The following is a 16580-nucleotide window of genomic DNA, read 5'->3' as shown; positions in this document are numbered from 1 at the left end:
AAGTTGCAAACTTCTCCAGGTGCTGTTACCTCTGTCAGCCATATTCAGGGACATATGTGGCTGGTGGGTATCATAGGCAGGGGAAGGCAAAGCATTCCCAAATTGGTGGAGCATAGGAAGGACTAAGAGGAAGAGTGCTCCAGGCTCCCCTCTGCAGCCTGCAGTGACAGGGGTTGGGGCAGGCAGTCTGGGGGCTGCACTGTGATGCCTGCCTGTCCTTCCAGCACTGGGACAGGTGGCTAGGCTAGAAAGGAGTCTGGCAGGGATGGTATGAGGACGCTGGGGCTGTGCTTCCTGGTTCTTGTCAAGGGTGCTCCAGAGCCCAGGGAGGCTGGGACCACACTGCCTACTAGAACATGGGGACTGGGGCAGGCTGTAGCCGTGCTGCCTGCTGGCTCTTCAGAACTCTGGGGCTGTGACATTGCAGGCTGGGAGAATTACCCTGCAGCAGGGGGCAAGGTGAAGTTGCCCTGTTATGTGGGAGGGGCTTACCAGAGGCCAGGAGTGGCCACAATTTGGGGGGTGGGCCTCAGGCAAAGGTGGTACCCGTGGGGTCACCCTCCATCCGTGGACACTCGGCTAAATTACATGAATGATCTCTAAGCCACTTTTGAACAATATGCAGGGAAAGATTAGAAAATCCCCCAGCCTTGCACCCCAGAAATGTAGACATTTTTTTATACATTGTACAAGCTATCATTAACTTTGACTTAACTCTCCTCACCTCAAAGTAGGAATTATTTTAGAAATAGGTGTCAGATCAGAACAATAGCTGATCTGTGGAGAAACTTTATGGTTTATGCAAAAGCAGCGAGGAATCTGCAAAAGCGGCAAGGAGTCCTGTGGCACCTATAGACTAACCGAAGTGTTGGAGCATAAGCTTTTGTGGGCCAAGACCCACTTTGTCAGATGCATCTGATGAAGTGGGTCTTTTCCCACGAAAGCTTATGCTCCAACACTTCGGTTAGTCTATAGGTGCCACAGGACTTCTCGCTGCTTTTGCAGATTCAGACTAACACGGCTACTCCTATGGTTTATGGCTTTTAGTCCTGGCTCTAGAAAATGCTATTAGTCTCTGGAAAAAAAATTATTGTAAGTTCGTAATATAAAAAGCACTAATTTACCTTTTTGTGCTGACATGTATTACAATTTACACAGAACCACAAAACAAGTGTATATAAAAAAGGCTTATTTTTATTTTTATATTTACTTATCCTGTGAAGAACTTCAAAGGATCTCACAAAAGTAGGTGATTGGGCAACAAAATGAATTTTAATGTTGATTAACACAAAGTAATGCATGTCCAAAAAAAAAAAAAAAAAATCCCAACTATACATACAGAAGGGATTAATTTAGCTATAACCATTTGAACCACTTGAGAGAGATCTTGGGGTCATTGTGGATAGTTTTCTGAAAAAATCCACTCAATGTGCAGCAGCAGTCCAAAAAGCATGTTAGGAATCATTAGAAAATAAGACAGAATACCTTATTGCCTAAATATAAATCCACGGTATGCTAACCCCTTGAATACTGTGAATAAATGTGGTCACCTCATCTAAAAAAAATATTGGCATTGGAAAAGGTTCAGAAAAGGGCAACAATCAGAGGTTTGGACTGGGTGTAAATGGAGAGAAATTAAAAAGACTGGGACTTTTCAGCTTAGAAAAGAGGAGACTAAGGGGGGATATAACAGAGGTCTATACAATCATGACTGGTATGGAGAAAATGAATAAGGAAAAGTTATTTACTTGTTTCTATAACACAGGAACTAGGGGTTAACAAATGAAATTAATAGGTAGCAGGTTTAAAACAAAAAAAAGGAAGCTTTTCTTCACGCAGCACACAATCCATGGAACTCCTTGCCTGAGGATGTTGTGAAGACCAGGACTTTAACAAGGTTCAAGAAAGAACTAGATAAATTCATGGAGGCTAGGTCAATCAATACATATTAGCCAGGATGGGTAGAAATGGTGTCCCTAGCTTCTTTTGTCGGGGGCTGGAAATGGATGATAGCTGAGGCATCACTTCATGATTAGCTGTTTCTGTTCACTCCCTCTGAGGCATCTGGCATTGGCCAGTTTTGGAAGATAGGACCCTGGGCTAGACTGATCTTTGGCCTGACCCAGTATGGCCACTCTTAGATTTTGTCTTTGTTTCGAGGGATGGAACTGGGTGGAAGAGAAAGGGCTTTTACAAAATGTAGCTTGCTTCCTGTGCCTTGACAATAGGAGAAGCATTTAACCCTTTTATTATACAAGATTTACCTAGCATGGTTTGAGTCCTTACCCAATTTTTTTTTAAATAAAATGAAAATGTACATGCTTCATTCGTTCATTGCTCTGGGGTGGGACTGGGGAAGAAGGGTTCAGTATGCAGACTGGCCTGGGGAGAGAGGGCTACTCAAGTCCCCTCTTACCACAGCAGCATGGGGCAGGTGAGAAGAACCTCTCCACAGCCACTGCAGCTCCAGCGGGTACAGCTGAGGGAGGGATGCATGTCCCTCAGCTGGGGTAGGTTCAGGTTTGTCTGCCCCTGGCATTCCCGTGCCAGAGTGAGGAATGGAACCAATAGAAGACAAATTTTATTGTCTAATGAAGGGGATTAGACAGCAATGTCCCCCTACAACTCACAAGGGGCACTTCAGCACCTTGCCCTTCCTAAAGTGCACTGGGAGGGGTTGGGAGGCTTGAACTGGGGCTGTTTTGGACAGTGTGGGGAGGGACACCCATACAGCCCCTTTTACCTGCCTGGTGATTCTGATTTTTCTGTTTGGTTTTATGAGAAGGAATCCCATTCCTGGCAAATCCCATTTTTCTGGCACAACCAAACTTTTTCCTTCCTTTGTTATAAGAGGAAGCTGTATATCAAATTTGGTGGTCCTAGCTCTTGTAGTTTAGGAGGAGTTCTTGAACATACAGCCAGCCACACTCACACTCCAACATATAGCAGATGTATGAAACTAATCTTCTTTTGGTATAATTCTATTCTTTCATCTAATTAGATTGTAGAAAGGGGGAAACATTTGTAAACTGTGCAATGAAGATACATTTAAATAGGACACATTGTAAAAGGTTTTATTATTAAACACGAACTTAAGGCACTTAACAGATGAGGCTGAACCTAAACCACAGATTTGAACTTTCCCAGATGAGGGAAATTCACACTCATCCTGTTCCAAGGCATCTTACTTCAGGCCAATCTCTTTAAATTTATATATAGAACTTCTTTAGAAAGTGTTCTGTATTTTTGGATGGAGACAGAAAATTTGTCTCAATTCCCTTTTCAGGAATGTGTAAAATTTTTGAGGAAATAGGACATTTGTTAACTTCCTATTTTGAGACTCATAATCAGACTCCTACTGAATAGATTGTACAGTAATCTCAGACTATCAGTTCTCAAGGTATATAATTGTATTATGTTCAATAAACTATATTCAGTAGTGCCAGATGTTTTTGAACTCAAACTTTAGGTACACAATACGCATCAGTAAGATGTTATGCTGTCCTTTATATTGAAGTGCTACTGGTTCATCTATTGATGTTGTCCTAATAATCTCCAGAACTGGCGACTGGCCTTTTGCCTTTTTAGAACAGAATTACCATTGCATTTTTAAAATAACACGCTTCATACAAACTATCACAGAATATTTTCTATTGGCTTTTGTATAAAGAAGTTTGGAGGTGTGGTGGGGACAAATAATTCATTTCTAATATGTTTCTGTGTGTTACACCACGAATGAATTGGGGCTCAGATTTGTTTCTGAGCAGCTATTGCATATGTATAAAATGAAAATGAGATTCAGTGATTTGTTTTGAGCTGAAAGTCACAATTTGAAAGACCCACATCCAAGTTATATGAATATCTTTGCAATGAAGGGAGAGCACGAGGACACAGTCATGGGAGAGGAGAAATGTGAGCAGATTGCTGCCAAAGTAGACAAGTTCTTTATGCACCCTGTAGCATGTCAGAGCTGAGTCTTACCACACAGTTGTATGACAAAGCTACACTCGGTAATGTGGGGAAAAGGGTATTGTACGAAATGCAATGCTTTTGTTGTAATTAGTTACTTTGTAAGCAAAAATTCAGATGTCTTTTGTTACTATCATCATAAACTATGTTAAGCACGTGAGAGGTATTTTCAAAGAGTGCTATAATTAAACAAACATAATCATCTCTCTTTCATAGTGTCCAATAATGCAATGACAGGAGGACAAGAGAGCACCAGAATAGTTGGGTGGACACGGTGGATTTTAATGCTAATTCTGATCATATGGAGTCAGCAGGCCAGTGGACAGGGGCAAGGTAAGTGTTTTGTTTTGTCTTTTTAATATTTTCTGATAATCAACTGTTGAGGTGGGGGCAGTACATCTGATTATTTGAAGTTTGCCATTGTTTAGCACTGTGCATAACCTGATAGCTATTAATTTGAGCTGACTGGAAAAATGTCAGGCAAGCGGTCGTTTCTATGGAAAACATGAACTTTTTTGATGGAAAAATCAAAATCATGGCACAGTTTGAGTTGGAAAAGCTTCCCACAGTGATGCCTCAAGCTCCCATTTTCCTCTAGCTCAGGCTCCCTGCATGAACTGAGTAGTGCATGATGTACCACAGCCTCACCACTTGGGGAGGAGAGGTGGGTATATCATGGGACTTGCGTGGTCCTGGTGATTAACTGCAGACAAAATACTGTTGGGGAGCTTGGTTCATAGTGGAGAATAGGAATCTGAGGTAACTAAACAAATCCTTGCCTAGGCATTACAGCACATATCCAAACAAGTTATTTTATGTTTTTGACCAACGTAATTGTTTTGTTGTTTTGGTTTTTGACCAACAATTACAATATTCCTTGGAAACCAGATGCTTTTAGTGATGATTTCTGTTTATGCAAGAAAAAGGAAACCATTTTGATGAAGATAATTTGATCAGCAGGTTGCTAATTGTCATAAAAGAAACTGAAAACAGACTAGCTTAAAAATTTCCAAATGTTTTTCCTCCATTTGAATCTTTAGTCATGTATAAGTCTGGAAAACACTTCAAATTGTTTCAGCTTTGAAACTATTGGACACTATGTTGTTTGAAAAAAGGCAAAAACGGTACTTCTGGTTTTTACATATTAAAAAGCATGTGTTGCATTTTCAGTGTGAAACCTGGATATGAAATTGAATATTAAGTTTTCTGTGGCTTTGTTTTTATCAATGATCTTTTAAACAATGTGGAAGGTAATTTTCCAGGTATCTAAAGAGCATCAACCTTGCTTTCAGATGTCACTTTGCATTTGTGTTGGGTTTATTTTCTGCAATGTGGATGTTTTTTTTGAAGAATAATCTGTGGTAATTTTGTGATGGTGAAGAACAGATTACTCAAAAAGGAAGGGAGAAAAGCTTGTATTGTGTGTGACACTGAGTATTTTCACACCCTGGGAGCAAGTGATAATTTATGAGGCATTGAAGTGAAGAGGATAAGTGAATAGAAATTCTTTTGTGAGATACTAAGCTTGCTTTGGTAAACTAGTAGTTTTACAAAGGAGCCTCAAGGTTATCATGTCCTCAATTTACTCACCTAGAGATTTACTGTGCACTATTGTAACTAATAGTAAAGAATGCTGTTGGCTAAAATGTGTACCTTTGGTATCTGCTCTGATAACTGTTGTGTAGTGATTTTTGGAGTGAGGCTTGATTTGATTTTGGGCTGTTGGAATGGTCTTTATATTTAATGCATTATTTGATATCACCTGAGTTTGAAAACAGTTGGTTGGAATCTGAGTATAAATAAAACTTCTGTTGCATTTTCACAAGTAGTTACCTGATCCTGCAGATGCTTAAGTGTGCAAAGATGTTTAGCACCTGTGGGACAGTTTGAAAGATTGGGGGCCAACAGCTTAATCCAAAACAGTGGTGGTGGTGGTGGTAGTAGTAGTAGTAATCTGCCACTTACTTTAATAGGTTTTTGGGTCAGGTCCAATATAAAGAGGCTACAGCAGATCTCTAGGTGTGATTTCTATATTGAAGTATTTTGATGCAAACTGTTTCTGTAAATAGGTGACTTTATTTTTTAGATTTTAAAAATAAATTTGTCAAAAGTAAGTTTAATTAATACATTGTTACTTCTATTTTGGCTGCAACTTGTGGTTTGGAAAATATTTTTTTTTATATGGTCTGAAGATTATGCTGATTATGCATTATATTCAGTAATGATCTGTAACAAGTATGGTAAAATATTTTTATCTTATGCAGTGACTTAGACTTGTATCATCATATTTTTTATACTATTTATGAAGGAAAAGTACAAAAAGTTGTTGTAAGAGGGACTCGTGTCCAAAGGGGAGAAAAGACGTTGTTGTTGTTGTTGTTGTTCTCTTGAAATTTTCTTTCTAATCTTTTTTCTACATTTATCTAAAACTAACTAAACAGGACCATATGAAAAATTGTATGTTGAAGTTACAAGTACTCAGCAAATCATTTAAACATATGCTTATCCTTAAGTACATAAGTAGTTCCTTTGACGTTATTGGGAATATATCTATGGTTAAATAATTGCTGTAGTGTATTGCAGGACTGGGGCCATCATACCAAATTTTTGATATTCTATGCTGAAGTCATAATTATCTAGAACTTGTGGTGGTTTCTAAAATGTCTAAACATTTATTAAAAATACAAGGGCCACTTGTTTGACCATGTATAAAATGTTACTTATCTATAAGTTGTCTCTTTCTCTTGATAGAAAAAGGCCATATGTTTTGTAAATGACATAAAAAAATACAGTCCAATACTCTAATCAATTACTTTCACAAATTCTGTAGATTTTCAAGGTGGTTACATGATTTGTGGTCATTCAGAAGTATGGTTAAATTATGCATAATATAGTTAAGTGGAATGTATTTCAGTTTTGACAGAATAGATAAGCTCTTTGAGGCTTACAGTATGCTTTTATTGCAGGTACTTTCTAGTATGTGTTAACACTTGTCTCAGCTACAATTGGCACTATGAAATTTAAAGTGTCTAAGAAGTTTGTTTTTAATTCACTGATAATGTTAGAGGTACATTTAAAACCTAGGTGCAAAAATCCAGTGGCCTTTTATGGATGATTCAAATACTGTGTCTGAATGGAAGTCTTTTAACTGCTTAATGTACAGTAACTAGATTTAGTATGCTCTTTCCATCACATAATGTTCTCACGTTAAAGATAATTTGAATAAATGATTATGATTGGAATAAAACATAAAATGGAGTCTAATAATAGACATGAACTATTGACAAGACTCATTATCACATGTTTTTTATATCCATTAATTATGGCCAAAAGTGAATTTCATCAGGAACAATAAGTAGTAATAAAAATCTCAAACTCTGAGGAAAAAGGTCTGTAAATAGTTACCTCTAAAGTAGTCTATATGTGCTATGTCTATATTTTGAGACACATGCCTCTTAAGTACTACTAATGAATATAGATTCTAATTTAGCCTGTGGATATATGCATGTAATTTCCATTGACTTTGGGTGGCAGTATAAGTGTGCCAGAAAGGTAAATGTAACCCTTTGTCCTTCCATAATGGTGCATATGTGGAAAACTCCCAACTTGCTAGTAAAACATGGTCTAATAAGGTCATCTGAACAGACATTTATTAGTAAAATTTGAGTTTAACTCTGAAGACTTGTATTTACCCTACTTGCAGATAGTAAATGGAATATATTTTCATGAGCAAACTATTTGGCTCTTTGCCACCCTTTTCTAGTCAGAACCGTATTAGTCCAGATTAATTGGTATGGCGTAAATAAAGCAACAATATAAGGAAGTATAAAAGTAAAATCTCTAGAGGCGAGCACAGTATTTCACTTTTGTGGTATGTTGCATCAGCGCTGCCTGTCAAAGTGGCAACTGCCCCTTCAAACAGACTTCTAGAAATGCATTGGTGCAATATGCAGAAAATAAAAACACCTTTCTTAAAGCTCAACATAATGGTTTCTGTTTAGTACACTATAATTTACACTAAACTTTTCAACTCAATTAGGTCATGTGAATATAATGTCTAACTAGGAATAGAACACTTGAAAATAAACTGAGTACTTAGAGCTTTATTTTTTATTATTTTAAAATAAGGAATTGTCAACACCATGTAGCGATGCACAATATACACTAACATGTTACATGCTTTCTGGCCCACATAGACCCTGCTGTCTCATATTATATTTGGTAGAGGGTATTAAAGCAACCCAGTCTTCAGTTGACATTTGGTAGCATGTCTCAGTCTTTAGTTGTGGATCAGCACCCTCCCCTCCCTGGGGGAATTGTAAGGTTTCACTGTCACACTAATTCCATCCAATATTTCCTCAATGTCCTTTTATATGGCTTTTTTTAACTGCCAGCATTCATGTTTAATCTGGGTTATGACAGTCAAGGTAGGTTTATTGCCTTTTAAAAGCAATTCTTGTTACCAGATTTGCCCAGTATTCTAGGGTATGCTCATTTATTAGGGTTATTCTTATGGGACTAGGGGGAGGTTAACAATTCTATCAGTGTGCTGCTTGTGTGTGCTTGTGCTATCATATGGAGCTGAATTCTCCCTGCTGCCAATTTCCCTTCCCACTGGAACTCTCCTGCAAGAACTAGGTTCCTCAGGACGGGGTTCTTCCCCTCCCCTTAGCAACACACACAGACACTCACACCCAGACAGAGCACCTGAGAGGACTGGGTAATCAGCAATCCCAAGCTGACCCCACTCAAATGTGTCTGGACTCAGCAGGCTGGGTTTAACAGCAATGACACACTGCACCCTCATGTGCCTTTGGACTCAGTGGGCTGGATTAAACAGCACTTTAAGATGCCATCCTCATAAGCCCCCAGGTTCAGCACTTCCCTATCCCCACTTTCACACTACAATCATTCGCGGGTAAACTACACAATGAGCAAACCCCACAGGATTTTGGGCACTACAGGGATCTTTAACTTGGGTACAAGAAGTGTTGTTGCAGAGCGAATGGGGAAGCCAAAACCACACCCTTTGAGGAAGAGTGAGAAAAAGAGAGAAGCAATTAGCTTAATGAAAGTTATTTATTTCTGGGTAGTGAAAATATATATTCAGGAAGCCAAACACACAAAACAGTTACAATATTGGATCTAACAGTTACAATATTAAATCTAAACTGTTATATGGTTAGCTAGCCCTAACATTTGTAATCAGTTCCAGTTTACATAGGGCAGAGTCAGGAGGCTGTGCTTGCGGGGAGAGGGAGAGGAACCTCCCCACTCCATGGAGCTTGCACTGATTGGGGTTCCCAGATGGTGATGGGAGCTGGGAGTCCTAAAGGCAGGAAATGAGCAGAATAGAGCCCCAGCACGATCAGACAGGAGATAATGAAGTCTCAATGGAACTGATGCCATTTAAATCCAGGTATCAGAACACTTTTTCTTGGGCAAGGATAGGAGTTTTTATAGGGATAGGACAATAGTTTGAAGAGAACACTGGATTGTTTATGGGTAAACAGAAGCAAGACAATAGACACTGATCACACCTGTTTATGGGTGATGTTTATTGAAGGAGCTCACGATGCAACTAGGCTGTTTCAGTATTTTGGATGTCAGTAGGATCCATTACTAGAATTGGTCTGATAATGACTAACTTGGGTGTAAGCAGGCCTGGGTTGATTAGCATCTGGAGCAGAGATTTCCCATCAGGCAATGCTTCTTCGCTTTCGGTATCCTGTAGTTCAGTGCTGTTCTTCTTTGGAAGAGCTGGTCTACATTCTGTATGCTAATGGAGATGTCTTTCTGTGCTTACCCCAGCCTCATCTGCATGGAAGGTATTTCCTTAATTGTATCATGCTCGTCTGAAGCAGTTTAGGTGCCTCTTTCCTGGTCTTTCCATTGCTTTGTCTTTGATTCTAGCAGAGTCCTGGGAGAGGGGGTTGGTTTTCCATGAGTGTCACTCCCTAGCTCCCCAAGAGCACAGGACTGGTAGGTAACATTTTGCAGGCACAAACACAACAAAGCCAACCTCCTTCCCACACAGAACCACCCCAGACTAGATAAGTGTTAAATTCATACCTAATTTGTTACTTTTTAAAGCCCTATTGCCAGTATTTCTTAAGCTATTTTCACCACTTACACCAACTGGGAAGACACTGGGCACTCTTGACTTAAGGGAACCTAGAAATATAAAGGAAACTCTCCACTTTCATTTAACAAATTTTGAGTTGAAATTTTAACACTTTTTCATTTCAGCTCTATACTCTACACCTGAACATAAAAAGAACTTTCTCGTTATTCCAGATTCAGGCATATTGCCAGAGAGAGATGTAGCCATATGTCTTAATATATAAAGAGAATGGCTTCTGAATTACAAAATGTTCACTGCCAGAACAGCCTACTCACCAGAAAAAAAATTGATTTAGTATTTGAAAAACGAACACCAAACTCAAAGGAAATCTGCTAATCTTTAAACTACCTTGTTGAGTCCATTCCCACATATTGTCCTGAATTATGCTCTAAAGCAACTATTCTGAAGTCAATTGAAAGAGAACTTGCTTGCAGTGTCGGTTAAATCTGTCAACTGTTAGAATCTTGCTAATGAATACGATATGTGCATCAACTGTAACAAAAATATGGATGAAAGTGCTATATATTATGTTAGCCAGAACTGACAGAAAACAGACGCGTACAGGCACTGTAAACCTTGTAATTAACATTGGACTAATGTTGTAAAGTGGGGACTAAGTTTTTCCATGGGCAACAAAAGAGATGAACTGAAGTTTTAGATGACCACAGTGTGCAGTTAAATATAAAGTGGGCTCGTTTCAAAAGAAATTCTTTCCAGCTCCTCTCTGAAACATTAACTGCTTCTCTGATATGAAAATAGGTTGTCTAGCTGTTAGCCTTCTAGTGCCTATTAATTGGCCTAGTATTATAACGAAGGGAACTATTTTATATATTTAAGATATTAAAAAGTCATTAGTGATACTGGGTGTCCCAAATTTTAGGTCCCTAACTTGAGATGTCTTAAAGGGGGCTGATCTTTTATTTTCCAGAGTGGTGATGCACTAGTTTTTATGCACTTTAATTCCTCTTTTATAAACATAATAAAAGATGTTTACTTGTGTTTCTAATCTCGGTAGCCAAAAGGCATGGAAGGAACCATGATGCAATGTCATTTTAATAGACTTTTATGCTTCTGTTTCAAAAATTGCTACTTAAAGTTAAATCTAAGGCATAATTCCTCTGCTGACAAGTGAAATTCCAAATTAATGTTTTATAATCATTGAAAGATGGCATACTAAGCTTCTTCTAGATGTCCTAAGGCACTGGTTTTTTTAGCTTAAACTGTTCTCAAAATAGTGGTGATAAAATTTGTATTGAAATAAAAATGGTAACAAATGTTCTATATTTATTAGAATGATGTAATTTCAGTAGTACCTCTTGTGATTTGAAGTTATTAAACTTGAAAATGGTTACTGATCCTCAGCCCAACTCAATCTCTTCACTACTCCAGAAGTGAACATGGCAGACTCCATGCTTTTTCAAATCTCTAGGTTTCACAAATTCATATTGTTTGGACATAAGCCAGTTCTGACCTTTTATGGAGAATAAATGTATATTCAGGCACTTTTATTTGCCTGATTTCAAATCTATGCAAATATCAGATGTTTGGAAGTTTAATCCAAATGTTTGGATTAATTTATAAATATATACTAGTTATGAAACCGCAGGTTCTCATACATTTTTAGTTCAAAAGTTAACTTCATACAGTCCATATATACTTTTTTTTTAAGCATTTGCTCTTTCAATTTGGAATTTTGTATGTATGGCATCTGTGCAGTGATGTTTAGTTGGGACAAATATGGCTACTCAGCAAAAAAATCATAGCAGCTAAAACTTGTGTTCTTGAGGAGGATATCTTCATCAACCTCTGCAGATGTGAATACCCATGGATATAAAGCACATATTTGCAGGGCTTGATACACATACAAAATGATGAGCGCTCAATTAGCTATGCCACCTGGAGAGATCTGGGAGTCATTGTGGATAGTTCTCTGAAAACATCCGTTCAATGTGCAGTGAAAGGCAAAAGTGAACAGAACATGGGGAATCAATAAGAAAGGGATAGGTAATATAAGAAAATATATTGCTTCTATATAAATCCACAGAACACCCACGTATTGAGTACTGCATGCAAATGTGGTTGCCCCATCTCAAAAAAGATATATTGGAATTTGAAAATGTTCAGAAAAGGGCAATAGAAATTATTAGGGTATGGAATGACTGCCAAATGACATGAGATGAAGACTGGGACTCAGCAGCTTGGAAAAGGGATGACTAAGGATGGGTATGATATAGGTATATAAAATCATGACTGGTGTAGAGAAAGTAGATAAGTGCTATTTAGTCTGTCTTCTAACACGAGTTAGAGGTCACCAAATGAAATTAATAGGTTTAAAACTAACAAAATGAAGTTTCCTATCAAACAGACTTTTTTTATTATGCCCAGGAGGCTGCCAAATGGAATGAATTAGAGGGTGAGCTAATCTTACACTAGCATTTCCTGGTATGAAGGATTCTTGTGACAGTTTCTTTGAAAAGCTTCCACATCTGTTGTTTGTAGCAGACCTTAGATATTCCACAAGAGGAGTCCCCTCAGGCTATAGAAGAGCCTTTTTCTCTGCTCTCTGAAATTCCATTCCAACTGAGATGTGTAGTTGGGATTGTTTTCCAACGTGCATTACTTTGCAACTAAATAAAGAATCGAATATTGCTGCTTCTCTTTTCCTTTGTTTTCCTCAATGAGATCTTGGCAGCCTGACAATCACTTAAGATTCCAAGCTGAGCTCATAGTGTTGCTGCAGCAGCACCAGATACTGTAACAAGAACATGAGTGAGTTGTCCAAGAAGCTGTAGCAAAAGGAGGTAGACGGTGTTCGGTTGCCCCTTAACCTGGCACATAGGTGTCAGTAACTCATTCCTAATAGGATGTACAACACTCAAGAGGAGCTTTCACAACTACTTTGGAGCAAGAGTGACAAAGAGTTAGTTGATCTTTTCTTACTGCTGTCTGAGCTCCAAAGGGGATGGGGAGAGGCTGTTCTCAATGGTTGCAAATGACTGAATGAGAAGCAATGGTCTCGAGTTGGAGTGGGAGATGTCTAAATCGGATATTAGAGAAAACTATTTCACTGAGAGGGTGATGAAGCACTGGAATGGGTTACCTAAGGAGGTATCTCCGTCTCTAGAGAATATTAAATCCTTGCTTGACAAAGCTTTGGCTGGGGTGATTTAGATGGGAATTGACACACACAAATCTGTACTGGGGGGGAGGGGGGAAGCTATGCTTGACAAGTCAGGCACTTTGCTTTGATCATTTACTGTTTTTCCCCATAAAGTCTGCATTATTTCAGTCACAAACCTGCTTCACAAGAAGGCCAAATGAAGGTTGCGGGCGCACTTCTAAACCAGCTCCTCCCAGCACCAGCTCGTGCTTCCCCCACTTGCTGCCTCTGACACAGAGGTGGTGGGGAAGAGGGAGTGTGTAGCTGACTTGACTACCCGATAAGCATATGCTTATCGAGTAGTCAGTTGCCTATTCCCTTACATCCCTAGAACAAGTACATAACTTTGAAATAGGAAGTATTACAATCTAAATATGTTCTGACAAAGGATGGTGGAGAGAGCCACACAATAGGTAAATAACTGAAAGCTGGGACCCTGACTCCCAGTCCAGCACCATACCTAATAGATCATTCTGCTTCTCAAAAGGCAAGCTGGCTTCACTCATTATATGGTGTGGTTTCTGACCATTTCCTTATAAGGCCTTAGTGATTGAATATCAGCACATGAATCTGTGGCTTGTGTTCTGAAGCAATAGAACATAATATTGTATTTAACCTTTGACTCTCTTTTTACATTATACAGTCTTATTAATGAATGACAACAGTAATTTGCAAAGAGTAGAATTTTTAAAGTATTGACCTTAAGCACTTAAAGCTAGCAAGCATTTCATTGTATTTGATAAAGACGAATAGTAAATCCTGTCCCTTTGTGTTGATGCCACAGCTCTCTTAACTACATCATTTCCACTAACATTAGACAAAAAAACCTAAGTAAATTAAGTTTCTCATTAGGCTGTTTTGTTCATATGTAAACATACATCTCTCTTTATCTCTCTCCATGGGGGATTGGATATGGAAAAGGTAAGTACCCTGGCTGTATTGCATTTGGCAAAGGACACCTGTGAGATGCAGCTGCTCATAACTTGTTGTCTACATGAGAATGGAACTATAGGCACTGGAATTTCTTGTTTTCAATCTAGCACATTTCTATTTTTCATATGCTTCATGAATGCCTGGACATTGTGCAAGTTAATACCACTTATTTCGTTGGTAATACTGTGTGCTAAACTGATAACTTAAGACAATGATGTCCAACCTTTTTAAGCACAAGATCGCTTTTTCTATTTAAGTGCAATCCAGGATCTACCTCACACCTAAATATCCTTGCCTCACCTCCGCTGTGCCCCTTCTCTGAGGCCCCACCCCTGCTCACTCCATCTTCCCCCATACTGCCTTGCTTTCACCACGCAGGAGCAGAGGATTGGGGCAGAGATGCTGGTCTTGGGCTAAGGGATTTGGAGTGGTAGCAGGGCGCTCAGCTGAGCTTTGGCTAGGGGTTGGGGTGCAGGAGGGAGTTGAGGACACAGGCTTTGTAAGAGAATTTGGGTCTAGGGGGCTCAGGGCTAGGGCAGGGACTTGGGGTGCAGGAGTGGCTTCATGATGGGCAGGGGTTAGTAGCTGGCTCCAGCTGGGCCCTGCTTACCTCAGATGGCTCCTGGGTGGTGGTACAGTGGGGCTAAGGCAGGCCTTGCCCTGGCCCTGCACCACTCTCAAACGCAGCCAGCAAACTCGCTCCACCCCAAGCCCTCCTTGTGCTCCCTCCTCCGTTCTGTGGAGTTAGAATACTGGGTGGGAGAGGAGGTATCCTGACATCTGTGCACCTCCTCTCCCTTCCCTTCTCTGCACAGCAAGTTGAAGGCTCCTGGGGAGGGGAGGCAAGCTCTAAGGCAAAGGGCAAGAGATGCAGAGCAGAGTGGGGAGGGGCAGTTGAAGTGCTGGCAGTTGATAGACTCTAGGCCAAACCAGTCAGGATCACCTGTTACGGGCTCCAAAATCTACCAGTAAATCCCAAGCTATTGGTTGACCACTGATTTTAAGATTTTTCTTATGAACATTCAGAATACAATTCAGATGGTTGCTTAAGTCTTTCACAAAAAGTAAATGGCACATAAGAAAAAGGGAAAAAGCTTTTGCCCCATTTTAATTTTTTTTTTAAACTACAGTATAAGTAGACATCATCCAGAGATGTCTTTCCTTCCACTTGAAAAAACACTATGGCTTTCTTGGTTCCAAGAAAATGTATGAGCCTCAGATGTGTTCTTGGCAGTTGCTGTGGCGTTACTCAGGAAAGCTTCTTAGAAATAAGAAAAATTGGCACTAAAGAGAATGATACAATTTATTCAGTATAAAACATTTTAATCCTGAAGTCTGTACAAGTTCTAAGCATACTAATATAAATTTATTGAAATATAGCATGACATTTTATTTATATCCCATTTTAAATGACTGCAGTCAGTTAGCTTTTATAAATAATAATAAACTGATACCATACTGATCTTGGTGAGTGGAATGGACTGAAGAGGATACTCTTGCATCAAGTGCATATAGTAGAGTTTGAACAAATTTTCCAGATGCATTACCTAAAATGAACATTTTATGAATGTTGTTTTTTTTACTTCACTGCATAATACATACAAAAAAGCAAAGAAATGTAGGTTCTTTATCTTGATAAATTAAACGAAGTGAAACTGATCTTACTGGTTTTCATAGTTATTTTCAGGTATGTATACACATCTATTTCTAACGTTAACAGATTTTTAATGAATTTGGCCATATTAAAAAAGAAACATGACCTATTTTTTTCCCTTACTTTAACAGAGCTATGGTTTCCTTAAAATTTTGGAAACATGGAACTCCTAAGGACGTATGTCTCGATCTATATGGCTTCTAAATGTAATGCACTACATATCAATGTCTGTGGAAACGCAAAAAACCATAGTTGCACATGATACTCACTCAGAGGTTGGGCTCTTAACAGAAAGGAAATAACCAGAGAATTTGAGGCTTTTTAAACATTGAATATGTCACCTTCCCTCCACTTATGACCAGAGAGCACACGGTGAGGTAACTATTTGATTAGGCAGAATAGCAATGTTAGTTACATATGTGAAAACTGAAATGTTGGCCCACTAGCAATTAAATAGATAAGACAGCAGTTGTTCCTTTATAAAACATTAATCTTCCTTATCGGAATAAAAACCCAAATCCTTAGAATGGTGAAAGCTACCAAAGAGGTTTGGCTACTGACAGGACCTCTGTAATCAGGACTTCCATTATTTGGCAATATCTGTTGTTTGGCATCCTCGTGGGTGCTCCTGGACTGGAGCACACGGAGGTGGGTGGGGGGAGGTGGATGAGGGGGAGGGGAGAACTGGGCCACAGGCTCACAACTTCTCTCCTGCCCTGCCTGAACTTCCAGAGCACAGC

The 16580-nt window shown here is 39.2% G+C and overlaps 1 long non-coding RNA gene across 4 annotated transcripts in view; it reads left to right on the top strand.

Annotated features, from left to right (window-relative positions):
• LOC142826921 (uncharacterized) overlaps positions 1-16580 on the top strand; it is a 142927-nt gene that overhangs the window by 31276 nt on the left and 95071 nt on the right. For all 4 annotated transcript variants that reach the window (XR_012901188.2, XR_012901192.2, XR_012901191.2 and 1 more), the window contains exon 2: positions 4186-4302. This is a non-coding gene — a long non-coding RNA (uncharacterized LOC142826921). The remainder of the gene's footprint in view (positions 1-4185; positions 4303-16580) is intronic.

Source organism: Pelodiscus sinensis, chromosome 1 (assembly GCF_052426305.1).
Source record: "Pelodiscus sinensis isolate ZL-2025 chromosome 1, ASM5242630v1, whole genome shotgun sequence".
Lineage (NCBI taxonomy): Eukaryota > Metazoa > Chordata > Testudines > Trionychidae > Pelodiscus > Pelodiscus sinensis.
This window is presented reverse-complemented; position numbering and strand designations above follow the sequence as displayed.